At 35.4% G+C, this 27,641-nt stretch overlaps 2 long non-coding RNA genes across 8 annotated transcripts in view; one reads left to right on the top strand and one right to left on the bottom strand.

The window, feature by feature from the left end:
- The window catches only part of LOC134168876 (uncharacterized), a 24,065-nt gene extending 14,084 nt beyond the window's left edge, over window positions 1-9,981 (top strand). For 5 of the 6 annotated variants that reach the window (XR_009966699.1, XR_009966696.1, XR_009966702.1 and 2 more), the window contains exons 3-4: window positions 7,524-7,600; window positions 8,048-8,459. This is a non-coding gene — a long non-coding RNA (uncharacterized LOC134168876). Of the gene's footprint in view, window positions 1-7,523; window positions 7,601-8,047; window positions 8,460-9,332 lie in introns of those variants that run through there. The other variant, XR_009966698.1, reaches the window with a different exon arrangement.
- LOC134168890 (uncharacterized) lies at window positions 5,332-27,641 on the bottom strand. 2 transcript variants are annotated; one of them, XR_009966703.1, is made up of 4 exons: window positions 27,320-27,641; window positions 26,860-27,054; window positions 20,228-20,470; window positions 5,332-6,345 (listed from the first exon to the last, which is right to left on the bottom strand). It is a non-coding gene; the product is annotated as an uncharacterized LOC134168890 (long non-coding RNA). The 2 variants fall into 2 exon arrangements; XR_009966704.1 differs by lacking the exon at window positions 26,860-27,054 and having other exon boundaries at window positions 27,320-27,639.

Below are 27,641 nucleotides of genomic sequence, written 5' to 3'. Positions count from 1 at the left end.
GTGCATAATTAAAAAGTAATAAAGCCACTTGTCAAGTAGAATCTTGCTAATGGTAAACAGCTGTTTGTTATTGTGGTGAACTATGGTCTCTGAAGCAACATCAGTGAAATAATTAACCTATTGAGGTTAGTGGAGCTACATCCAGTCTGGTAGATCTGATTATGACTTAAAATGTTCTTGTTGAATTTGGTTAGCAGAGTATGAATTTATTCCTTTCTGGGATGCAGTTGGTTAAAACTTGTAGTTCTTCATTTCATGAAGGTGTAGCATTAAAAGTAGAATTATTAAAATTGTCAAAGTATTAATAAAAAATTATCTTTGCTATCCATACCTGTTCTGAATACAACAGTTTCTTTACTTAGGAAATTCTTGGCAATCTCTGCCTTTCAAAGAAATACTCTAAACTACATCTAAATTAATCTAGAAGGAATCTTCTCCCCCATCACTGCAGGTAATTCTACAAAATTGGAACTTTTGAGATCAATAACCACTACATTAAACTTAGCATTCAGGAGAACCACAGTTTAGAGTCCAGAGCGATAATCTGGTGAAGCAAGTTGGTGTAATGACACATGACTGAGTACACTGTTAATAAAGTAACTTTTAGTCAAGATGTCCATAAGGAATCCTTAAAGCATGTTAGCTCATGTAAATAATGACTAGAAAGTTAGACTCATAAGACATAAGTGATAGTTTCCTCCCATTGATTGAAAAGATTGAATGACTGTTGATTAAATGGATCTGAGGATTAGGTGTTTTCTAGATCAACTCTTTTACTCTAAATGTTCTAAGATCTGGTCTTGAAGAAATCCTTTCATAAAACTAAAGATTCTGTTCCTATTTTTCCAATCTTTTAGGAAATGAAAGATCTCAGTAGAACCACTTTTCCTTAAGACATACAATGGATGTGTTTTACCCACTAAATGCTTTGTTTCTTCACTTTTTTCTTCAAAGCTGTTTGAAGTTGTGATATTAGTGTTGTGATTTTTGTTTTCACTTAAGAAAGCCAGAGCTCAGACTCTGCCATACCTCTTCAAAGTTCTAAATTCACTTCAGTGAATTCCGAAGCTGGATAAGCCAGAGCTGCTTTCTGCAACTTTAATTAAAATATGAGTCTGAGCAATAGCATGCATGTAGATCTGAACCAGCAATTTGCTGTGTTACCCAGCAAGGGGTTGAGAATTAAGGTGCTAATTTATAGAATTGTATTTGCTTCATTGCTTACAGACAACTTCTTTTTTTTTTTCACAGAAGCAGCTGCTCAGTGGGATGTTGGTTATCTCCCAGAAAAATAATGTGAAAAATCCTACCAACTTTATTGGGAGTTGGATGGAGCCCTGGCAGCCAGTCTAGGAAGAATGCCTACTTTGCACAGAACAGTATGTATGTGTTCAAAACATATTTGTGTGAAGTTTGTGGAGTCCTACTGTGGAAGCACCTGTTGAAAAATTCCTATATGCATATATTTCTCTCATGCATGGTGATCATATTATTTTCTTATATGAGAATGCATTTTTAACTTGCCCTGCTAAAAGCTCTGGTCTAGGATGAGATTAGAAACCTAGAATACTTCCAGCTTGTGAAGTCGTTAGTAGTCATGATTTTAATTTAGAATTCCTTTAAATGTCTTGTCTTCCATTTGTTGATTAAATTTTTTAATCTGAAATACTGCATTTGTATTTACAAAAGAAGGAATTAATCCTGAAAAAAAGTGGAAACAGGGAGATAAAAATGATTATTTTCATGTATTTGTTTTTAAAGAGGAGCTGAAGACCTGACCTATTAATCATATGATATCATAGAATCATAGAAAAGTTTGGGTTGGAAAGGACCTTAAGATCCTCTAGTTCCAATCTCCTCTGTCATGGGCAGGGAGGACTCACACTAGACTATGTTGCCCAAGGCTCTGTCCAGCTTGGCCTTGAACACTGCCAGGGATGGCACGTTTAGGACTTCTTAGGGCAACCTGTTCCAGTGCCTCACTACCCCCATGGTGAAAAATATCTTCCTTATATCTAACCTGAACTTCGCCTGTTTAAGTTTAAAGCTGTTACCTCTTGTCCTGTCATGGAAGTCCTTGTTGAAGAGTCCCTCTCTGTCATCCTCATAAGCCCCCTTCAGGTACTGGAAGGCTGCTGTGATGCTTCCACGTAGCCTTCTCTTCTTCAGGCTGAACAGCCCCAATTTTCTCAGCCTGTCTTTGTATGGGAGGTGCTCAAGCCCCCTCATCATCCTTGTGGCCCTCCTCTGGACTTGCTTCAACAGCCCCACGTCCTTCTTACATTGAGAACACCAGAACTGCACCCAGTACTCCAAGTAGGGGTATCCATCTACTAGAATGACATTGTATAGAAGAGAGGGGGAGTACACAGCTGGCTGGTACAAACCTGTTGCAAGAATGCCTGTCCAAAGTAGATGCCTATGTTTTAGTACATCACAGGTTTGGTATAGAGTGAGTCTCCTAGCTTTAAATTCCCTCATAATTCTGAATGATTGGTTGAAAAAATGCACCTCTGAAATTGAACATATTTTAGTAATTGAAACATTTTTTGATGTTCTTTGTATTATGCATTGCATTATGTGAGGCTAATGTAAAACAGATTTTTACTCACGTCATTTTCTATAAAAATATCTTACAATGGAGATTAGAAAGCAGTATTAAAAAATGCCAACTATAGTTGACTTCTAGAAATGACAAAGGAAAGACATCATTGTGAAAATGCTTGGCTAAATAGCATGATTTAGCAGCTCAGAGCCAGACATGTTCAAGCCTTCTGAACCAAGAGTGCATAGATTACAGAGCCTTAACCTTGGGGATGTGCTGGTGCCTCCCCAGGAAAGTGTAATATGTTCAGGGTTTCTGTGTCTTATTTCCTGTTCACAGTGACAGCTTGGATGATGCTTTTGTACATTGTAACAGATACTTTTGCAAGAATTGGAAAAGAACAAATCTGAGATCAACTTTCTTTGTCTTCATATGCACTGTAAAAGAATCTGTGAATAACTTGTTGGTTTTTTTTTATTTTTGTGGCTAATTCTTGAAAGAACTTTATTTAAAAAATATAATTACAGTAGGGAGGAGGATAATGTGTAATAGAATAGTAATATAAGTGAAAAGTATATTCTAAAAGGATATGGAAAGAAGTTTTATTTTCAGGGATTTCACCCATTCTTACAAATCAGAATTTGTAGCTCTTGTAGCAGTTAAGCTGAAGTGTTCTTTTAAAAAGTTAAACAGAATTCAAATGAACCATAAAGTGCCTTTTTGTGTGGGCAAGTGAACCTATGTGGTTTGTGCTACGCTTGATAATTCTTTTAGCATACTTGCCCTTCAGCTGCCTTGCAATGACAACTGCTGGGAAAAGCAGGAAGGCTTTGTTGTAATTACAGCAGTTTGGAATGAGAGTTAATCTCAGTTAAAGAGTATAAGTATCCTTTTTTTCCAAGCATGTGCATTTCCTTATGCAAAACCCTGGTGCTGCTGCGAAGATGTAGGTAATACAGAGCATTCCAGTACTTACTTTAAAAATGAAACTCAAGTAAGTTAGAATTGCAATTGTTTCTTTCTTAAATACAGCCATAGATATTATTGAAATATAAAGGAACAATTACAAAATACCCATAATACTGAACTTACAACTTAAAATATTTTAGCTGCCATACTGATGCATGTTCTGAAAAATACTGATTTCTTTCTTCCAGTTTTACAGGTGATATAACTGCCATTTTTTTCTTTAATGTATTTTTATTGTATTTTTCATTCTGAACAAAATTTGATCTATGTATTGTATCTCAGTTAACGCAGTAGATTTAAACAAATGAAGATAAATATTTGTGTTCTGCATTTATAGGTATTTAAAGATGACTGATTCTTTCCAGTATGCTGGGGTACTTTTGTCAAGTTGACACTGGAAAGATTTGAGAAGTAGGGAAAAATATAAGTGATGTAGAGAAGAAACTGCATTTTCTTCTAGGAGAATTTCAGAAGTAAAAAAGGCCATGTTTGGTAGTCAGGCAGCGTGTAGAGATGGAGGCGGGACAAGAAGTTAGGAGTGGTCCCTGTCCTAAAGTAGCCAAGTGAAATGAAAGTGGTATTATAAATGTATAAAAAGAATACTTTAAAAAGGAAGTCTCATGGAAGATAGTATTTTTTTTCCAATAATGATATGAAGTAACATTATGAAAATACTTCGAACATGCATTCTTTTACTCAAGGATATCAGAACTTTGCAGATTTTTTTTTTTTTAATCAGCTAATGAGAGATGGACAGTATATTTATTCTATGGGTGGTAACTAAGAGCTGTAGGTTTGGAATATTCAGTAGCTCAGGGCAGCCGTGTGCTAGTTGAGTGATTTAACCACATTTTTAGTGCTTCACTTGAGCTGCTGAAGGCCTCATGTGGCTGAGGAAACACCAATTGGCCATGTTTGCATTTTGTGATTGTAATGGAGCTTCCTGGATAAACAGATAAATCATTTGTTCCAATTTTTAAGAAATCTTTGAAATATTAAAGATGTAGTGTAAACAAACTCAAACTAGTTTGAATCTTAGACAAAATATGTACAAGTAACAGGTTGGCTGTGGCAGATAGAGCTTAGTAGGGTGCATGAAATTAAACCCAGAAACAGTTATCTGCTCTGTTGGTATCCTTACAGGCAGCGTAGATGCACAGGAAATCCATGAGAAACATTTTTGTCTCCAAAGCCACAACTTAATTGAAAAGTTTATTGTTCATTATAGAAATTCAGCTATTATAGCTACCTAAACAGAGCTCTACTCTTGGTGCCTACTGCATAAGCATTATGTTGGCTCAGAAGACACTAATGCAATGTACTTGACAGGAAACTAAAATAAGCTCCCTCTCTCTTACAACTGCAATTGTGGTGCTATCAGAGTGCTTACACAGTCATTAATGTATTTATCTCACATTATGTGGCTCACCATCAGAGCTTTGTGTGTCTAACATGATTGTTTCTATGCAAAACTTAAGTACTTGAATTAAACACAAGGTAGACTTCCCTTGGAACCTTTCAATGTACATGGTGGGGTGCCATGGGTAAGTGGAAGCAGCAGCATTGTTTTTCATGCAGGAGGCAGGAAAAATATACACAGCGGAATACTCAAGTTGGTTATGTCTTTAGTATCTATGGAGATGCTAAGTGTCACTAAACAACTACAAACAACAAACATAACAAAAGAATTCTGAGCTGACAGCCACAAGGCTAGGTTCTGAAAGAATCCTGCAGTATTGCTGATCTCACTGTTGTCAAGTTTCCAGTTCAAGGCTTTGCTTGATGTCACTATCTAATAACTGTGAACAAATACTATTTTTAGAATTATGTCAAAGACAAACTTTCTGATACCACAAATTGTTTGTGGGGAATATCAGCCGTTGATCATGAAGGGAGACATTTGAATGAAAAAGCAATACATTAATTTTCTTTGTATGGTTTATTTAAAGGAAGACATCCAATTTGAAAAGCTAGGTTGCTTTCCAGTTTGTTGATGTGTAACAGTCACATAGAAAATTTGACAGTAATAGATCACTTTGCATGGGGGGAAAAAGCTTGTATTAGCAAATGGTTTCTCAAAAATAAATTATGGGTACCAGCTTCAAGAAAGACTTAAAAATGTAATGGCTATTGGATGTTGGGCTGAGAATATTCTTTTATACAACATAGGTATTGACAATGTGTGTTAGAAATGGTAAGAAAGAGCTTACTGTAGCCAAAGAGTTCAAACCCAGGAATATAGGACAAGGTTCTTCAAACTTACTTGGAGCAGTATATATATTCAGAAAATAGGCTTATAGCCTGAATATTTGCAGGATTCAGCCCTTTAACCTGTAACCTGGCTGCTTGAACCATGGAAAAATGCTTCTGAGAAATGTCAAGATGTTTTTAAGTGTTAGTGGCAAACTCTTGTGTTAAAACTTGATAATCATCTGGTTAATTTCCTATGTATTTAAACCAAGCTAGGTGAAAATACATACAAATTCTTCTAGAAATATGTAACTTTTACAGGATGAAACTGTGTTCCACTTAAGAACAAGGTAGCTGCTGGTAACTTCAAGACTTCCTATTTTTTCTTATGTAGTGCTATGCTGAGAAAATATTATCCAAGCTGTTTGTAGCTTCTTATTGTAGCTCGTCTTCTTGATTATGACATCTCATCATATGTAGAAATCCATGCAGTACTTTAACTCAGGCATTTCAGTGTGCTCTAAAGGAGGAACTCTTAGAAGCTGCTCAGCAAGCTTCTTGAAAGATAACATATCATGGGTTCTTTTTCAACTGTCCTTGATTCCTTGTGACTTGTGTGTAATAATGAGTATTTGTGTTCTCTGAAAGATCTAAAAATAAACAAAAGCACTGTTATTAGCTGTCATGCTTGTGTATTTATATATACATTTTTAAGTAGAGGATATGAAAACCCATGGGATTACAGCCCTCCACATTATGTAGTATTAAGTTCATAGTCAGCAAACCATTTATTCTTTAAGTCAGATACAAAAATAACACATCCTATCTTACGTGATACTTAAGGAGCCTGTTGCATAAACAAAACCTGGAACTCGCGCTTTTGTCTTGCTGTATTTTAAGTGAAACAATATATCCAAAGATAATTCATGAAAGTCTTAAATGTGTACTGGTGAGTAGAATTTGAAACTGCTTTTTAGATGACCCAGTTGCTGAAGCAGACTAAAATTTGGCCTCTTAGTTACATGATAGTATCTGTTGTATGGCCAAAGCAGATGGACTGCCTGATCCTCAGCATCTTTTTTTTTTTTCCCCTGTCCTCTCTGATGTCTTGCCCTTAATCTTTCAACAGTTGTACACCACATGCACTGGACAAGGCATCCATCAATGCAGTCAGTTATAGGCAGATAAGTGAGATGAAATTTTTTGCTTATAAACAGATGCTTGGAGTTCCCATTCAAATCTTCTCTTAAAATGTCTCTGTACAGCGCACCATATTAAAATCATACTGCTATTATTGACATATGTAAGTCACACACAGTGATAATGAAAAACACTCCAGTCACTTGAATTTTTTATGCTGTCATAATTACAATTATCCTTTGCATCACAGGAGTGAAATTTGAATAAATAGGATCCTTACTGAGAACAACATTATAGACAGTTTCTATTCTTGTATTTTGTTTCTGTGAATGTTACTTAAACATCTCTAACAGATTTGGCCAAAACGGCAACATATTTGCTTTTTCATTAGCAACAGATTCTGTTATTAAATAGTTTGAAAACTGGATAATACAGAGTTTAGATCCACTGTCCTTTTATAGTAAATGATGTGGGTTCTCAGTCTTCAAAAGCAATTCTATATATGAATATATTTGAATATCTGCTTATATGCATTAATACTGTGAGTGCATCTGCCCAGGCATTCAAAAGCCCATTCATTTGGAGTTCTCTTTACATTCTTATAATGAGGCTACATGCCTGATGCCAGAGTGATTCTCCTTGGCTGGGACTTTCCTGATTATTTTTCTTCCAAACACAGAAATACGGTGTTAAGAAGCTGATGGGTCTTCAGTCAGTCTGTAATCTGTAAGATACTCAGGTCATCTCTAGAACAAGGTATGTTTCCAGTTGTGAAGACAGTTAAAATGTATTTTTAGATTTTGTCTTAATTCTGTTAACATGGTTGCTACGTAGACAAAAGCAGAACTTTGTAATTTGATTTCATGTCTCTTAAGAAATACTGTAGTTTTTGTTACTGTCCTACAAAAATTAAATGTTAGAAAACTGAGGCAGAGGCAAGTGTTTTATAATGGAAAATGACCATGTAGCAGTGGCCTTCATACCCAGCAAAGATGATAGAATGTAGGGCACTGAAACTTTCTGGATATGCGCAAGAGTCATTGCACAGACCCAATTAGCTGTTATGATTGAGCAGGTAAGACCTTAACTTCTACCCAAACCTTATATCTGCAGTAGTTCACTTCTCTACAGTTGAAGAGATCACATTTTATTTTACGGCAAAAGATTCAGTTTATATTGGCTCTTGACTCTTTTATGCAACAGGATACAAAAACCTTCTTTAAAAGCCAACATTGTGGATTTGATGCTCAGCAGTTTGAGCTGACTGTGCTCAGTCATTGGAGGGACTTCCTTTCTTGTAAGGTTGTTCTCAGTGAGAGAAGAACTTCATCTATTTCTTTGGACTTCCCCCTCTGAAAGACATCCAGTCTTTGCTGATGGAAGGGTACTATTTGGAGGTGTACATGTCTTTCACATCTAGTGTGAGCAAATTTTATTCTGTCTATGCACAATGTTATTGGAAATGGTCACCTATGTGATATGGATAGAAAGTTGCTGATGATCATATGTGGATTACTTCTGTTTCTCATCATCAGTTTGGTATCTCTCCCAGGTTTATGATCTTTTCTGTTCAGGCTTTTTCCTCTTGTGAGGAATGAGTTAACATGTCTGTATGTTTGAAGCTGAACTGTATGTTTGAAGCTTGGCTGTTACAATGACCAGAGATTCTTACAGAAGTTTTCTAAGTTGTCCTGTCCGGGTTTTGACCCAGTTTATGCTTGGCAGTGTGTTGCTATTGCCCTACTAGTGAAGGTGTCTGATTCAGAAAGGCAGAGCCAATGCAGAATTGCTGATGTTTTACACTGCTAGCTCTTCAGTCTCTCAGCAAACATCATGTGTAATGCCAAGAAGATAGCTAATCATGGGCTTATGTAAGTAGTGCCTCAGTTTAGAATCATAGGATCATAGAATAGTTAGGGTTGGAAAGGACCTTAAGATCATCTAGTTCCACCCCCCCTGTCATGGGCAGGGACATCTCCTGCTAAACCATGTTGCCCAAGGCTCTGTCCAGCCTGGCCTTGAACACTGCCAGGGATGGAGCACAATTAAAATGCAAAATGATGATTTTTGGCTTCACAGAAAGCAAATAAAGCTGATTTTCAGGATTCTGTTTCTCAGTCATCATTGGCTTTAACTCAAGTTACTTTAGTGAGAGTTTTAGTTTTACAATTACCTAGAAAAATTACTAGACATTGGTGAAACATTGTTCTATCCTTGGAGAACTAAGATACTTTGTGAGGTTATCAAGTTCAGTTTATTTGGACATTATATTTCACATGAAATATCTAGAATTAGTATGAGTCGTGTGCTGTAGGACTGTTCTGATAATCAGGCACCCTCAACACTGATGGTCTTAGTCTTTGTTTCATTTAATGATTGACTCAAAAATCTATCATAAAACCTAAGATTATCTGATCAGAGTACAACCAAGTAAATAAAGCTGTGTCACTGACAATACGGAAGAAAACCTGTGTGCGTTTTTTTGCAGCTGAAGAGCCTGCTGGAGGTCATGTGCATTTGCATTGTAATGGCAGAGATACACAGAAATAGTTTTGTGTTTGGAAAAATGATTCAGCAGTTTCTGTTCATGTTGAGGCCTTACCTAAAATAATTCTGACAACGTGGGTGTTATTTCTTGGATGCCAGTCATAGTCCATGTATACAACCACTTAAAGATAAAAGTGGAGCTTAGTAATTACAGGAGTCCTTCAAGGTGTTGTACATATGTATGCTTCACTTTTTGTTCTTCAGAGTCTTTCAGAATCTTTCTCAGATGTTTTTGCTTGCAAATTTTGCTTTGGAGAGAGACCCGAGTTGATGCCTGGTTCATTTCACCCAAATATGCTCAACATGGGGAAAGAATTCACCCAAGTAACTGGGCATAGCATGTCTCTGAGAACACCTGACCGAAGCAAGTGGTTCTGTTGTCATGACCAAAGTTTTTCTGTTGGTGGAGTTCTTTGGTATTGTTGGTTTGTTTTTTTGTGTGTGTTTTTTAATGTGTGTTTCGAGTGCCTGAGAAACATTTTCAAATGAAGCACATAATTTAGTATGGAAGTATTGCTTACATGTTTTTTGGTGGACTAGGCTAGAAACTGAATCAAGAGATGTATATTAAAACAGTTGTTGAAACAACAGTATATTGTGTGTATTTTTTCTGTATATAAATGGAAGAGCTAGATCCTACAAAAAAAGGTACTATGCCAAAAGGAAGTAAAGGCCATGGAAAAAATGCTACTATATTTACTTCCAGAATTGTGAACTCTAGGCTACCTGAAGAGGTGTTCAGATAAACAGATATAGTAGCAAATGCTTATTTTGATAGAGCAATTTTTCAATGATGGATGTCACTTGTGGTGCATATTGGCAATGTCTGGCATCATTATGATACTTGAGGATCATCTCTGATCTGCAGGATCATCTCTACTGCACAGCTAACTTCCTGCTGACTTTATTTTTCCCAGTGTTTGGCTCACAGTGGAATATACAGTAGCTTAATAATAACTGTGGTTATTTTCCTTACAAACATCTTTTGTCAGCCTCCCAACATATCCATAAACAAAATCATTTTACAGGGTTGTGAGCTTCTTGAGTTCTTTTCAGTGTTCACAGTAGCTTCCTTTGGGTTTGCCTAACAAATTTCATACTGGGGGCCTGTGTTGACTGAAGGGTTACTCTGATCTTTTTTTTCCTGTGTGTTTCTGTACTTTAGAAAACTTTAAATCAGACTAGAAGAATTTTTAAAAAAATAGGATTTTTTTTTTTATCATGATTTTCTCTCAATTGCTTAGGAAACCTAAAATATAAAGGGTTTTTATTATGTTGTAGCTTGTGAACACATTTGCTAACATTAAACTTATTTTTTTTGTTCTTGTTAAAATTAGCTTATTTAACAACCACAGCATACTGAAAATTGTCACCTTTTATCACTTTGGATAAAAGCTTCTCTCCAAAAGAGAAGTATTATTGACAGTTGTAAGTATATTTCTGTAATTATCTCCCATAGCTCTTCTGAGATGCTAGGAGTAATTTTATTTTACAATTATTTTCTCTTAAAACACAAATACTCAAAATATGTAGCTTACTTTTCTGACTACAAAAGTATGCTCAAAAAAGAAAAGCTGAAGTAATGCTCTGTTGATCTCAAAGACAAACCTTGTAGAATGCCTGTTAAAGGGTATCTTGTATTAGAGAAATGATGGAAGGTGAGAGGGATTCAGTCTGGAAATGATTACTGAACTGGCAAAGCTTAAACTGTGTTTTGAAGTATATTCCACTGCTATTTTTTAATTCCTCTGGATATTTTTTGTCTCAAAAATGACCATTTGCAGACCTTTTGAATGTTGCACTGTTGGCACTTAATGCAGATAGAATAGGTTCTCTTGTACTAATACCATGTGCCAGTACTTCCCTGGCTTGCCTTGTTTCAACCTAAATGGTTCAAGTTGTCCAGCTGCCTTTAAGTATTCCTTTCTGCAAAAAACATTAAATTCCTTGCTTTTGTGTTACTAGGACTGGGATGCCTGGTTACACCAGTCCTGTTTTGACTGGCATTTACATAGCATGGCATTTAATTTGGCACAAGTTTTTTTTTTATAGGTTGGAGTTTATTGCCCCCCTTTTTTTCCTATATGATTGTAGGGAAGATTATGTCTTGGGGAAAGACAGAATCATTGTACAAATCTGCTTAGTACACAGGATGAAGTGTAGGGGGCAGATCTCCAGCTGAGGATCTGCTCATAGGAATATTGATGATATACAGACAACTTTGCTGATATTTTTGGATTCTCTTTGATCCAAATTCTTAGCTCATGAGACATCAACACTTATTTTTCATTTTCACGTCAACTGTTATGTTTTCACTCCAACTCCCTGACAGCTTTAGACTGTCTGCTCATGATATAGGAGGAATGAAAAGAACAGCTTTATCATGAACAGAATATCACTGGTACTGTCTCCTACTGCTTTTCCTGTTTCTTTTGGAATGGAGGACCTATTTTAATGGTGTGTAGGAGGCTGATGAGCCCTGGGTATCTTTGGGGAATTTATAATAAACCACAGAAAATACAGCCTGTCTTGGAAAATTAGGAGAAAACTGTTTTGTCATAGCAAAGTGATCCTTTCTTGTGTGAATTTGGATCCTGCTCTCTTGCTATATTGGAGTAGGTTTGTTCAAAGCAATTGCAGGACTTCCATTTAGTATAGACCCAGATAAAGTTCAAGATGCAGTTCTTAATTTTATACCAGAAAAGAAATGAAAAATTACTGTGCGTTCTTTTAGCTTTCTGGCTGTTTAGATACTGGAATGTTATATAAGCAATCATGAAGTTGAATTTTGCTTATTGCTACTTTCTGGTAGAATCTTGGCTGGAATAGAAACTTGGCTGGAATGAACAGTAATGTCATTTGGTCTATAAACAGATGAAAGATTTAAGAATCGGTCTGCTGGATATATTTAATGTATACACAGCTATTTAAAAGTTATAAAACTGCTGGAATGCATCAGGTGTTTGTTATAGAACTTTCAAGTTTAACTTATATAAACATATTCTCTATGTCCTGTGGACAGGGAGTGCTTATAGTCGTGATTCTCTTCCATTTAGGAATGGAGCAGAATGACAAGAGTCTTGTGGATTTAGTTACTATTCCAGGATTATAGCTACAAAGCAGGCAAAGTATTATATGGTGCCAAATCAAACACTTTGCCAAACTAATAAAGGAAAAAATCATTAGTTTTACTATGAACAAAAGTCTTTAATAATCACCGATCCCAGTGTTTAGATAGATTTCTGAAGGCTTTAGACTTCCTCCTTCTGTGCATGTGTAGCACATTTATGTGTTTCTTAATGTTTTAAAGGAACATAGTTTAAAATGGTGCTTACTGAAAACCAGTATGCTTAGATTTTTTCAGTGGGAGAAGGTGCAAAGATGCGTTTAAAGCTTTGAAAATCATGCCAGATGATGGAAATGGAACTTCAGATTCTGTGATGAGGGGTATCTCTGCATAGCACAGGGTGGGTAAGCTAACCAGCCTGTGCAGGTGATCCCACTTATTTAACTTCACTGCTTCTAAATATGGGTCAGTATGTTAGTAGTTAAGATACATCTATTTGGCTCTGTATTGTACTGTCCCTTACCAAAAGTAATGGATGGCTTGTGTTGAGCTATGAATGTCTTATTCAAGAGCCTATTAATTTCCTGTGTGGAAAAAACCTCAAAGTATTTGCTATTTCACATGTAGGAATAGTGATTTTCTGTTTATTTAAACTGCTGTGTCTGACTCTAAAGCATCCACACTGACTAAGAATAGTGGTAAAGTGCTTTCCAGGCAGACTCTTCTGCGGAATTTTGTGTTATGAAGGGAAAAGATGTTATGAAATAGGTTTCATAATAAACTTCAGACTTTGACTTTTTAATGTTGAAGCCACATATTGACTAACAGTTCCTGTAGTAAAAATAATTAATATATGAATATCTGCTTGGTGCCTACCTTGCAGTTCTCTCCTCATCCCTGCCAAACTCAGAAATACTAGGTGACTTCTACAAAAGTGTGTGTAGATAGGAAGGAGCACAGAAATAGCAGTCCAGGCAACTGTGTATACATAATGTGCTGGAGTTCAGGCTTGCTCATTTCCAAATGAGTATTTAGAGCTTAAAAAAAAGACTACTTCCAATAATGCTAGACACTTAACTTTGTCAGCTAGAGGATGAAATATGGGAAGTACTATAGAATACTGTAGAGAAACATGCTGTTAATGTTGGGTTTAGATACGCTTTGATGTGTAAATTTATTTTGAAATTGATCATAGAATCATAGAATGGTTGGGTTGGAAAGGACCTTAAGATCATCTATTTCCAAACCCCTGCCTTGGGCACGGATGCTACATTTTAGACCATGTTGCCCAAGGCTCTGTTCAAACCTGGACTTGAACACTGTGAGGGATGGAGCCCTTGCCCCTTCCTTGGGCAACCTGTTCCAGTGCCTCACTACCCTCAAGCCACTGTAGTTAACTTTATTTTATACAGCAGAGTTTAATGTATGATGTTATTTACTGAATGGCCAGACGGGTCTACGAGTACCTGTTTTTTAAAAAGTCTTTGGCTAGATTATTTAGAAATCCAAAGCAAGACTTTGTGAATAACAATGATGTGTTACTGTTTGCAAGTCATATTCACGTGAAGCCAAACACTTTTCTTGGCTTAAGAGCTGTATTTCTTCAGTAGAAAATAATTTCAATACCAAATACGGAACCACAACTTTGACTTCTCACTCCATTTCACAGCCTGTCAGAGATACCCATTGCTAGCAACTAGCTGGGGGTTTTAATAGTGCTCATTGGTTCCTTTAGAATGTTACCTAGCAGGTTTCAATGTGACTTGTTACTTTTAACAAAGGCATCCCACAGTTCAGGATGTCTTCAGAATGATGAACTGGAACAGGATTGTGCTTTACTTTTATACTGAGCACAACCTGGTAGCCAAGCTTTTGTTGGGACTAATATTCTTTAATTGTTGATTTCATACATACTAGATTAATGGTAGATTGTCTAGACAGTGTCACTTAGATATGAGTGAACTATGAAATACAGCATTTGTTCAGGATATAAAACTGAAGACTATGGATCTAGGATTCCATTTAGATTGCTAGTAAAGATTAAAACTTCCATCTTGATCAACTTCTGTTTTGACCTAAGCTTTGGTCTGCAAATTATCTGGAGAAATAATACTGAAGATAATTACAGTTCCTACAACAGTTTTCTTTAAAGATTATCCAGATGCATTAGTGCACCTGTAAAACTAAATAAAATTAAGCTAAAGATGCTGCAACTAATGTACATTTCCCCACTTAAGATAAAGTACAGAAGACAGTAGAAATGGAAAAATAGTGTGTTCTGCCTGTAAATGAAAATGCTGCTATTGAACTCTTTCCAGAACAACATGTACTTGGATCGTTATTAAAGTATTAAATATTGTGTGTGTCTAAGCCAAACGACCTAGTACATTGATAGTGCAGAGCATATTTCACAGTTACAGAAATACCTAAACTGTTTTTTCAGTCTATAAAACAAGTAAATTAGGATTTAAGCTAAAAGCAAAACAAATGTGTCTGCCTTAAATATTTTTGTTCTGAAATTGACTCCAGTAGCTCAGTCCTGTTATATTACTGCTATTGAGAAGCACTCTATTAACTCAATGATTTCAGTAAACAAGGTATGTGACATGTTCCTCTACTGGGCATTAAAGAACTCCTCAAAGCTGCATCATTACAACTACTGTACCTTTGGGAAGAATGTTAATAGGCTTCCATTTTATTTCAGATTTTGAAGTTAAAGTAATACTTGTCAATGAACAGGTCTTTTTTGCTTCTTTATAACAAATGCCAATATAGAAGATCATTGCGAATGCTGGCAACAGGAAATATTTTTCAAGGAAGTGAAAGAGTCTATTATAGTCTCATTTCTGCTTTCATTTATTTACATCTTTCACATTGCTTTGCTTGGTTTTATTTCCTTTCTCTGTCAACCACTATTTTTGCTCTGTACTCATGCATGCAGTGGTTTGTCAAAGACTATTTTAGTCTATCTGAATCACTGGGGAATCTTATGGAAAAAGTTAGGGACTTATGCCATCAATAAAAGAAAAAAAATAATTTCATACCTACCTTTAAAGAAGGTTTGTTAATAAATGAGCACCCTGTCAACTTTAGTAGATAATCTTAGGCATAAGTTTTGTATTTTAATGCTAGGGTTTTTATACTACTGAAAGTTTAAATAGTTGTCTGTAACTTAAAACATTATTAATTGTAAATGTTTTCTTTTACATAGATTACAGAACAAAAAATGGATGAATATAAGAGTTTGTGCAGATCTACCTTAAACAGGTTAAAAAGACTGATGGTCTGCTTGCAAACATACCTCTATTTCAAAGCAATCATTGAAATAACATTTCTACTACATGCATCATATAATCATTGTGTCTTAGTAAACTGGTATCATGAATGCCAATATTTGGCTACGTCTTTACATAAGGTATTTGTTAATTTGTTGTCAGAATTTTCATCTTATTTTTAGAATGATTTTAAAGATTGAAAGCCACTTTTGTTTTTCTTATTGTGAAGCTTAAGAATTATTGGTTGAGAAGACTTCTTAAGAACTCTACATCCTAGAGTATTGTATGTGGCTTTGTTATTTTGCGAATATCTCATAATAAGTTAAACTATTAAACCATGTTTTAAAAACCTGGTGAGGTTTTGGTGATTGACAGTGCTGTAGCCTTATAGGCTGACCTGATGAAGGGATTTTTTTTTTTTTTCCCCGTGTCAACAGTAGAGGATAATAAAATTGAGGAATTCTCACACATTCTGTTCCTTCCCATTGTCTTCAGCCTTAATCCCTCTATTAATTTTTCTCTTTTGATCTGCAACAGCTTTCCCTTGACTCATGTGCAGGTCCTGAAAACGTTCTCAAGCTGTAACTGTGTGGCCCTGAGAAGAAATAGGAAACAAACCCACCAGCTTTTCTGAAGAGTCCCTTTGCATTTTGAAATATGACCTAAGCTCTGTCAACATGCGATTGTTATACTTTAGCATCAAACATTAAGGCAATATTTTTCTTAATCCTTTTTCCTCTTTTCTGTTGTATTATCACCTAGTATTTTATACAGGAAAAAGTAAAACCAAGACGTCTTTAACTTGTAGGTAGGTGTAAAGTTTTGGAATGTCCCAAAAGTCTAGGTTACAGCCTTATGTTTGATATACTTTATATGTCTTCTCAAAACTGTTTTCTGGAATGTTTGGAGACCTTTCACAGTAACAGTATTTAACAAAGTAATATTTATTACTCAAATTTGAAGTGTTTTTAGCTCTACCAAAACTATTGCTTAATCATAAACCTGACCCTAGGCACCTGATACTTTGCCAATTTTTCCACAGAAGATTTGACACTTCTAGTATTTTCCAGACAACACAGTGCTAATTTTAAATTAAAAACCAATTTCGTATACATGGAATACATTATACTACCGTCCTCTGTAGTATAACTGAAAAATTGTATCTTATAGAACCATAAAATAGTTAGGGTTGGAAAGGACCTTAAGATCATCTCATGTTGCATGATAAATATTTTATCTATCTTACGTGTAAATGATATGTATTTTGTTCAGGTAGGATCAAAACTTTTAGTCAGGAGATATTTGGATGGGAATAACCATTGAATGCTCATACTGGCTTGTTACAGAAACTCAAGATGCCATGAATGTTTACATTACACATTCATATATGCCATGACCCTTAATATTAAAACCAGTCTAGCTGTGTTGGTACAAGACTTTACCTCATGAACTTGGTTGTAATGAAAAGCAAGTTTGCATTGAGTAGAGAATTGCTGTTTTAATACTCAGAGTGTTTTAGCAAGTTCTACATGCATTGCTCTGTGGGATATTGATGCTTTCTAAATTTTTTTAAATAGCTTGGTTTATTCTCTGAGGCCAGAGAATTCCTATTCTCCAGAGCACTCCTATTGTTCAGTTCTAACTTTAAAATGCTTCTAGTTGCATTTATAGCTTTTGCACCATTAATTTTTACACATTTTACATACATTTTGATAGATTGTACGTTTATAGTAGTTGAACCATGGGAAGTATTTGCTGGGCCCTCCTACAGTCATTCTCCAGATTGTCACAGGAGAACAGCGTGGCATACATGAGTTTTAAACTTCATTTGATGGATTATGGTAAATCCATTACGTGTTTATTATAAATATACAGAGTTGATTTGACTCATCTATGTGAGTTAAAAAAATATTTTACATGGTCATGAATACTTGGTAGCAAATATGGTCTTTTCAAGTGCTTTTGTTTCATTGTTTGGCATGCTTGTAGCTTGAATGAAACATTGTTTTCTTGTGTTTTAGTCAAAGTTTGATGTTAATGAGGATGAATTTTAGGGGATGTTATGTCCTTTCTTGGGATATAGAAAAGGGTTTTTTAAGGCTTTGTTTATACATTACATGACACTTATTTCTAAACTCATGCATGACTTCCCAAACAAGTTTTGTGGGAAGAATATTAAATTATTAGTCCCCAAACCATTTAACTTTGTTTCTTTGTTTTCAGTGTGCTAAGCACAGAGGATATGCTGGACAGCACAGAGGGTCTTTTTGTCGTGGTATATTTACAAGCTTTTAATAAGGATGAAAATGAGCTTTATCTTGAATAAATCTCATTCTTTGTCTACAAAAAGGGTCGTTCTGCCTAAATAACTTAGACAATTGTGAAATTCATGCCGATACTTTTAACACTGGGACAGATTTTTATATGAACTGGGGCTCATGTGTTCAGTTTCTCATTAGAATTTTATGGACATTACAATTTTTCCAAGTAGGTATCCTTTGGTCTTATTTCTGGATGAAAGTACAGTCTATGTCATTTTGCATTTACTACAGTGTTGCCTAGCAGTCTGATTTTTTGACTGCTCCTGTGATCTGTTTTATGTAACTTATGGCAAGTTTACATATTTTCATGACTGTTAATACTAAATTCTATGCTTGCAAAGGGTTTAAAAGTCCTTTACAAGGACACATCCAATACCATGTAGTCATTTTGACAGCTTGCCGTGAAATGGAAAAGGAGAAAAATGAAATAACTTGTTTGGCAAAATATCCATCTTTTAGTACTTAATTCTCCTGATAGCAACAGGACTAGAAGTGTATTTATGTTTATCTTAATTTAAAACGGTTCACAAAAAAATGAAAAACAGAAATTGAAGACTTCAAGCACAAATCCTTACTTTTAAAAATGAAACCATAGGGTAGCCAAATTCAAGTGTTGATTTTAGCAAGGAGTTATAAATCTGACTACCCTGCATTGTCCCTTCCCTATTATCATCAGTTACTGTGGTGTTTTATGGTATTTTAAGTGACATGGGTGAGACTGGACAAACTATGCGTTGTGTTAATATCACAGTCCATAACCTGCAACAGCTCATTGTTAATACTTTGCTTTCCTATAATAAAGCTTAGCTTATGTAGAATGTCTTTAGGACTATAAATCAATAAAAAAATTTTAAAAGTGAATAGCCTAGCATAAAAAAGCTATGTTAGCCTCATAATACTTAAGAGGAGCAGGGATGAAATTCAGGAATTCTACTTTGCAGTCAGCCTGAGGTGGCTGTGAGCAGACTCCATTACGTTTATTCTACTATACTTTAGTATCTTCTAGTGTTGAGATCTTAAATTATTTCTTTTCATATAATGCTGATGAATAAAATCCCAGACAAACAAAACGAATACTGAATAACTGAGATTTATTCCTGTATATCAAATGGCAGTGTTACTGAGGAGTCAGCTGCTTGGTCAACAACAGCTCCATGAAATCTTTAAAGACTTTGGGGTTTATTTGCTGTAATTTGCCAGTTTAAATTGAAACATGCGAGATAAATAGTGATAATGAGTAGCACAGGCAAATAGCTAAAGGATAGTTAAGGCAAGTAGATCAAAGCAGTGTATTAATGTTACTTAACTCCAGTTTGTCTCCCTGCATTACTTTTTATGATTAAAAAAAAAAAAAAGAGATCCTTTCAAAGGGTTCTTCAGTGCACACAGGTAAAGCACCATCTCTGAATGTAGTTCTCCAGAGAATTTTGTTGGTTGTGAAGTGGTGGAGTTTTTAAAGATAGGGATATTACAGGTCAATTTGGCCACTCAATGCAGATGTCTAAAATGGAATGGTGTAGATTAGAGCTGAAAACCAAAGCTCTAAAGCTTGTCCTTTGTATTCAGATTTGACTGTGATAAATGTGGGATACATAGACAGTATGAATCAAATAGCCTAAATAATGAATTAAACTTAATTGGATCATCATCTTATTCATTTTTTTAAATATTTACTTCTGAACAAGTTAGTTCATGTGAATTATGTGTATAGTAATCTAAATATCATCCTAGAGAAACTTTTACAATCAGCTGTAAAGCACTGAAAATAGTAATGAAGAAAATAAGTAACCAGTGATGTACATATAATACAAAACATGTTGCTTATGATAGAGGATTTTTGTCTAAGTGAAAACAAAATCTGCCAAGAAAATAAATATTTGTGTGATATACTGCAGCCTGATGGGAGATACTAAATGACATATCTAGTAACAATTTTAATTTGAAAGAACTTATTTCTATCAAAATGAAATACATGCTGTTTGTGCGGGTGAAACCAAATGTGCTTTAGATCGTGTAATGGGCAATTACTGCACATTGCTAAACTCTGTAGCTTAATGCAATCTTATGTTAACCAGTGTAGTTCAGTTTTGACATTTTGTATTGCACTTCAGTGTTAACCTTCAGGGTATGTGAATTAAGGGGAAATGCTTTAATTTGGAACCAGTGACCAAACTTGGGGTATCTCTATATATGTGGGTGGCCTGTGATTTCACTCTCAGCTTTTTGTTCCTGCAAGCTGTAGGTTGCCATCTCTGTTGTCACTGTAGAGGAATTGATTCCAGTTGGCTGCTACAAGTGTTTGCTTTTGTCTTGCATCACATGATGACCAAGATGCTCTTAATGGAATCTCTAGAACATCTTGCCATCTGCTGCACAGTACTGCATGTTTGCTGGTTTTTCCAAATTTGAGCATTGCCTAATTAGGACCATGGAAAAAATTAAACAAAAGTTTAGGGGAGAAAAAGTAATGGGACAGCTGAAAAGAATCACTGGCATTCCAATATGCTCTTTAAATAAACACAAGCTGTGTTCCATGGTTAAGCTTGCACTGTACTTGTCTTGAGCCTCAGTTTTCTGTCTGCGGTATACAGCCTTTAGCCAGAGGATCCCTTTTATCTTTGCCAAAACATTTAGAGAAATAGTGTTCTATCATAATGCCACTGAAAATTCAGCCTGGCTTTATAGGTCAAGAAAATTAGGTGCTCAATCACAGGCAGAATAATAAAGTGATTTTTTTCAGTTCTCCCCTCTTATTTTCTTGAAAATCTGAATATTTCACAATGAAAGAGTTTTAGGAAAATTTGATCCCAAGAGCAGGTTTGTTTTATTGTTTATAGCTTGAGCGATGTTTTCCTATGGGGGAAAAACAATTGTCAGGTGAATCTGGAACCTGAGCTCTGAAGACCAGTAGGAAATGTTCCTTGCAATGTGTAATCTTTGTTTAAAGCGAAGATACAGATCTTATTTGCGCTTTTTCTGTTTATTAGTCTTACTATCTGTGGACTTAGAGTTCTGTATTTGTGGTGCATAAGTCTGCCTTACTTCTCAGAGCCAACCAATGCAAGTTGCCTAGGAGGTATTTATGTGAGTCAAACTCGGCACCTGGTGTAATCAGCTAAAACTAAGCTAGGAATCCTCCTCAGTTTTCCCCTTAAAGTCAGTGGAAATAGATTTTAAAATCCTTTTACAAGTGGTTCAGAGAAGTCTTGTGTCTGCTGGCTTCTCTTCAATGGCTGCAACTGGAGCTTAGAGAACCTGCCTGACAAATTCAGGTGCTTAAAATTTTAATGAATATTTCTTTTTCTTTTGTCTCATAGACACTCAGCTTGTATGTTTATGAGCTCCCAACAGCATTAATATTAAAAATTGACTAATAGGCAATTTGATAACTACTTTTTTTCTGAGCTTTTAAGATAACATAACAAAATTAATTACTGCAGAATAGTACACGAAGTAACAAGGTGGTTTTTTTCTGTGGGCACAATTTCGAGCTGAGCTAGTTCACTAAATTCTAGCTGGTTATAAATCTTTATATCACTTAAGGCTCTGCTCTTTGTTTGCTTTTACCAGTGATGCTGCATGCTGATCTCCCAGCACAGAATATGAACATTGCTATTGCCAATTATTAATGTACTCTGTTTTATTCCGTTATTTAAAAAAATGTTGAAAATATTATCAAGACAAAACCTACAGATATAAGCAGCATGTACTGTGGTGCTGCTTGTCTTTGAAGTACTCAGACTGCTTTGTGTTTCTACTCCAAAACGTTTAGATGTTCCTTCTTGGTTTTGTATCATCAAAGTCAACTGAAGGTAGGCTTTTATAAGCAGCTAAATATCCTGACACAAAATTCAGGTGGGCCATTTCAGTTCCTTTATTCATTTTTTTTTTTTTTTTAGTTAAAAATAATGAAAAATCTGTATAATAACAGCACTTGTGGAACAAGTAGTTTCATTGCTCTTGCTATAGCTCTTAACTGGAAAGAAAACTACACCAATAATTAAGTGGTTCCCTTTTTTGGACTTCAATCACCATTGATTTCAGAAAGTATTTTGGAAAAGTTGTTATATATGTAAGGGTCCAACTTTTTATTGAAAATTCCTGTAGATAAACATATATTTTCTAAAAAAAACCAAAAAACCCCTTTCCATTATATTAATCTATTATGGAGAAATGTTTAAGAACACTATCTATTTAATACATATTCATTAGCCTATAAAGATTTTTATTCACCTGCCACTTCAGCCTGTCTTTCTAGAGCTTTTGCTCTTGCTTTCTCTGATTTTTGAGCTTGAGAGCGAAAGACTATTCCAAGGAAACAAGTGATAGTTATTCAAAAAACTGTCTAATCTCTGTCAAGAGTTAAAAAGGAAAAGGAATATAGGAAAAATAGGGAGGAAATACCCAAGAAAGAGGAAAAAAAGATGACTCTTGAAAGCAGGGTTTGTAAAGAAACTAAGAGAGTCTGAGCCTTGTTATTTGATTTGAAAATGAAGTATGTTTAAGATAAGGTTTAGTTCTTGGATTTGAGATTTCAGAAGACCGAGGATCATGCAACGATTAGCTGTAATTTGCAATTTGAGAAATTATAGCCTAAAATATTGGTAACTTTGTGGACTGAGAAAACTGGATCCATAATGGAAACTGGACTTAAAGTTTCACTCCATGTTACACATCCTTTTTCATATCAAAATGTTTTTTATAACAATACCTTCTGTTCCTTTTAAAAATACACTTGGATTATTTCTGTGTAATGGCTATTTTTTATTGGTACGTACAATAAAACTGTAATTAGACCTGGGAGATCAAACAACCCTTTAAAAAACACACACAAAAGCCCCAACAAAGGAGATTACAGTTTTTCTTTTAAATTCTTTTTTTTCAGTTAATACTCCAGATGATCAGATAAAGCTTTATTGTAAAGGGGCAGATACAGTTGTATTTCAACAACTTCATCTGGCCAATGGAGTATTCATGTCTTTTGGCATTTAACTGTCTTGGTGCAAGTACTTCTACTTGAGATATTAACTCAGGAGCTCCTTTTAATGGTCAACAAATTCCACTTAAATTAGAGGCTTAAAATTACATTTAAATATTCTTGGTGTAAATATAAATTCCGTAATTGGGAATAGAATGTTTTCTTGCTGTGAAGTTAGGTTAATGTTCTAAGTATTCTGTGTTCCCAGAGCTGATTAAAGAACTATATCTACTTAAATAATATGGATGCTAGTATTTTAAGCACTTCTTAGAATATTTACATTGTGCAAGTAATCCCCATCTCAGAACTTCTAGCTTGAAATCAGTGCAAGCGTATGGATGTGAATACAAATTACCCAGTTACTTTAAAAAGTGTGTGCTGTCTGTGTGATTTCAGGGGTCTCCTCTAAGGTGAACTTCAAGGAAAACTGAATAAAATTCTCCTTGCTTTCTCAAAGGGTTTATGTTCTCTGTAAGTGTCCATGCGTAATACAAACCATTCGATGGTTTTTAAAATGTCTGTGACATTACTAAACCATCATAACATATACTTAATATGGGTTACAAATGTAACTATTGTTTTCCTCTCTGTAATAGAGCTTTCTTGGTTTTCTCTTAATCTTTTCCAGAAGGCCAGCATGTTTTATATGAAAGCAAAGCTGGAATCATAAGCATCTGATCTCTTTTACAGTTCCTTAGATGCTAAAACCTTGAGTTTCCATACTAACTCTGTAAGGTTAAGAGGGGGCTGTATGTGTGTGTGGCCAGGGTACAGTTGCCATTTAGATAAGGGAACAACAGAGTGGTGTGGCTGAAACCACAGCGTACTGTAAAGCATGCACACACTGCATTGGGTGGTCATGGCTGTCAAGACTTGTCCCTTTAACCTCTGTCCACTTGGACCGGTGTCTGTCAGTCTCCTTTCTCTGTCACTTCGGCTCTCCCTTTCTCCCACTTTTTCCCCCTACACTCCTACAAATGTTTTCCCAAACAGGTATGGTTTTCTCTCAATAGTTCCTATTTTCAGTTAAAAACTTTTCTTACATTGCAGTCCATCAATTTTGATGTTTACTGTTCTTTTTTTTTCCTTGTACTATCTTATACCAGAATATAGGGAATGATCAAGCTACATTGTTGTTGGTAAGCCATGTAACAGCTTGTTTTGTTGACATGTGTTTTAGGTGAAAAACATTTCCTGACATATTCTTGCTCTTTAACAATGAAACTGTTCATGATCTTTGCACTTCAAAGGCATTTACAGAAATTTTAAGGTATAATACTGCAGTATACTTTGCTTAATAAAAATGTCTTGTGCAGAAGAGTACAGTAAAAGTACAAGTTTTGAATCCCATCCCATGCATAGTAATATCGATATTTAAGAAATAACTTATCAGTGAAATTTTGAGTCCAGTGGAAAGTCTTAGGACTTTCCCCAGTTCACTTGCAATGAGCACGGGTCTTTAGAATATCAGTGTGAAGGATGAAAACAATAATCACATTTGTTTCTTAATATATTTGGAAGTCTTGCAATTTGACATTAAAGTATATATGTCTATGTGTACTAGCCAACGTTTACCTAATTATATCCTTGTTTTTCTAAGTGTTAACTAAAGCTCAAAATGATCTTATTGCAAGGAAAGCATAATTCACTTGGCTGTGAAGCAGTAATGTGGAATTGTTTTAATTGCAGGTTGTTCTGTCTCTTTCAAACATGTAATAAAATTTCTTGCATTTCTAATACTTATGAATTTGGGCATCAGACTTATTTTGATGGCTTGGTGATATCTATATTGGGGTTGATCCTTTTCACTTATGTTCTAGTACCAGTTTCCTGGCTTTTTACAAGGATTATATAGTGATGGCAAGGGGAAATGGCTTTAAGGTGAAAGAGGGTAGATATTAAGAAAAAAGTTTTCACTATGAGGGTTGTGAGACACAGGACCAGGTTGCCCAGAGGAGTTCTGGATGCCCCACCCTGGCAGTGTTGAAGGCCAGGCTGGGGCTTTGAGCAATCTCTTCTAGTGGAAGGTGTCCCTGCCCATGTCATGGGGTTGGAACTGGAGCTTTAAGGTCCCTTCCCACCCAAATCATTCTGGGGACTTCTGTCTTGGGAGCTTCTAGGATTACAGTCTTTTTCTCTATATAGTATAGAGACCTGAATGCTAGTGATGTATTTTACTTTGCCAAGTAACGTGATGAAGTTTAGCAAATGATATATAAAAAAAATTTAAAATTATTAGTTGTCAATGCTACCATCAGATATTTTAATCCACTTGAAGTGTACCACTTCTCTAAAGTTATGTCTAAACATACAAGTGAGCCTAACTTGCATTTCATTCCCCTTTGAGAGTGACAACTTTCAAATAAAAATTGAAGGGGGGGGGGAGTAGGGCAAGAAAGATTCATCTGCACTAAATTTAAGAGCTGAATTAAGAAACCCAGATTTCATCCTAGTTATTTCAGAGGAATAATTTAGCCAACTTTTATTACTGAAACTTAAAATGTTTACAATAATTGAGGAGGGAGAGACTTTCTGGTGAATGAGTGGATGACTTCTGACTTGGGTCTTACTAGTTCCCTTCCCTACCTCATTCACTGTGAAGCTTTTAGTAACGTCTGTAGTAATTTCCACTCTTAGAGTTGCCACAAAGACTGTTTTATTCACTGAAAGATCCATTTCATATTTGTTATTAATGAATGTACATCTTCCTTGGATGTGAAATCACTTAAGTTCTACTACAATATTCTCTTATTCAAGACTGTGGATATATGTGAAAATTTTAAAAAGTAGTTTCTTCCTTTAGCTAATAACTTTCATGACACGTTTGTGTATCAAGGCATGCCTAACTTTTCACCTTCATACACAGAGGTCAGTTTGTTTTCCTTTTAGCACCTTCTCGCTACCTTTGCAGTGATTTTGAAGTGGGATGTGCTCGCCACCTTTAGTCACACATTCATCCAGCAGGTGTCCTTCAAAGAGCAGAAGTTGGCCTTTCCCTGAGCAGCACTTAACCCACTTCCTGGGCTCCAGTGCATGGTAGTCTGATTGCTGTCTAGTTTACCATATGGCATCATCACGCCTTGCAAATACACACTAAATACTGTTTTTCAATGAAAAGTTTAAAAGTTTCCTGCAAAAACCTGGATACAGTGGGAAAAGAAAAAGCTCGCCTGTGCTCATCAACATTTGTTTTAGGGTTCCTTGACTATTGCTGCTACTATCATTACTGCTGGCCCTGTTGACTGCTGCTATTGCTGTTGATACTGCCTAATTTTATACAAGCTTATTCTTTGAAGTGTTAACTAAGCAATCTTTAGAGAAACATACATAAAATTTTGGAGTAAAGCATCAAGATATGATCTATGAAGTTTGGATCTACATTGTGTTGTGGCTGGTTTTAGAATTTGGATCTGCTGAGACTAGTTTCCTCTGAGTCGATGTTGTAAAATTTAAGAATAAGCTGAGTAATTTCTAAAATAAAATGATAGCTGTAACAATGTATTAATTATTCCAATACTAAAAGGCAAAGAAGAGAAAATAACAGATATCAATTTACTTTATTAAAGATCTCCCTTTGTGAGATATATCAGCAGTCTCACATGGGCCCTACTGCTATAATAGTCTAGAACTAATCGTTTATGGAGTAGGTCAGCTAGCAGATATTGTGACAAAAATTCTTAAGTGTTATGCCATAGGAGTAAGACACATAGAAAAAACTTAGCATATGTATAGGGAGTATTTTATATCTGTAATAGTGTCCCATCCAAGGAGAGCTTCTAAATTCTAGTTTGCAGCTGCGTCATCATAGTTTTTTAGAACCACTTAACCAGTAAGTCTTTCCTTGCTGTTGAGTGAATGAAAATTTCCTTTGGGGAAAAAGGAATCCAGTAGTGTCAGAAGGATGATAAATAAGCTCATGTAACTCAGTGTTTGTTCTGTTGTCCTTATTTCAACTTATATTGTTTTCCTTTGATATTCCATTTCTACTTGGAGCATTACAGTATGTTCATACAGCAAACATCCTGGCAATGAGATTAACATTCAGTTCTAATAAATTTCTACTGAACATTATCTCAGCTCCAACTGAAACTTACATGAAACATTTACAAAGCAAAAACAATGAAGAGATTCCAAGGAAAAATACTAAAATAAAAACTAAATTCAAAGTTAAAGGTGAGTCAGATGTGTAGAAAGACTCTCTGGTGACACTTCTAAGTCATTGTCAGGTGGCCACATTCCTTTCTTAACCTCTTTTCTATTTTTTTTCCTTTAAACAAAGCAGAATACCTGTAAGAGCTTTATGATTCTCAGCTACTCTGTGGGACGAAGTGCAAAAGTCCAACCAGGTCTTAGTTTGGGACAAGTGTGTCACTGGTAGTTAATTAACCCCTTAGTAGTTAATGGTTATGGCCTGTTAAGTATGTTTATTATGTTTTGCCCTTTCATTCCCATTCCAATTATATGTGTTCTGTTCCAGGAAATTCAGGTTTAGAGCATTTGGAAAAGAATTAGTATTCTGCATAGCTTTTCAAAATAAATTTTGCAAAAGAGGGTTTTGTAGTCAATGTTTCACACCATCTTATCCATCCTTAATTAAAATGTCCTATTG

The sequence above is a fragment of the Pezoporus occidentalis genome, unplaced genomic scaffold (genome assembly GCF_034315485.1).
Source record: "Pezoporus occidentalis ecotype Australia unplaced genomic scaffold, CSIRO_AGI_Poc_V1 ctg11, whole genome shotgun sequence".
NCBI lineage: Eukaryota > Metazoa > Chordata > Aves > Psittaciformes > Psittacidae > Pezoporus > Pezoporus occidentalis.
Note: the sequence above shows the minus strand (reverse complement) of the source record. Positions and strands in the feature narration are given on the sequence as shown.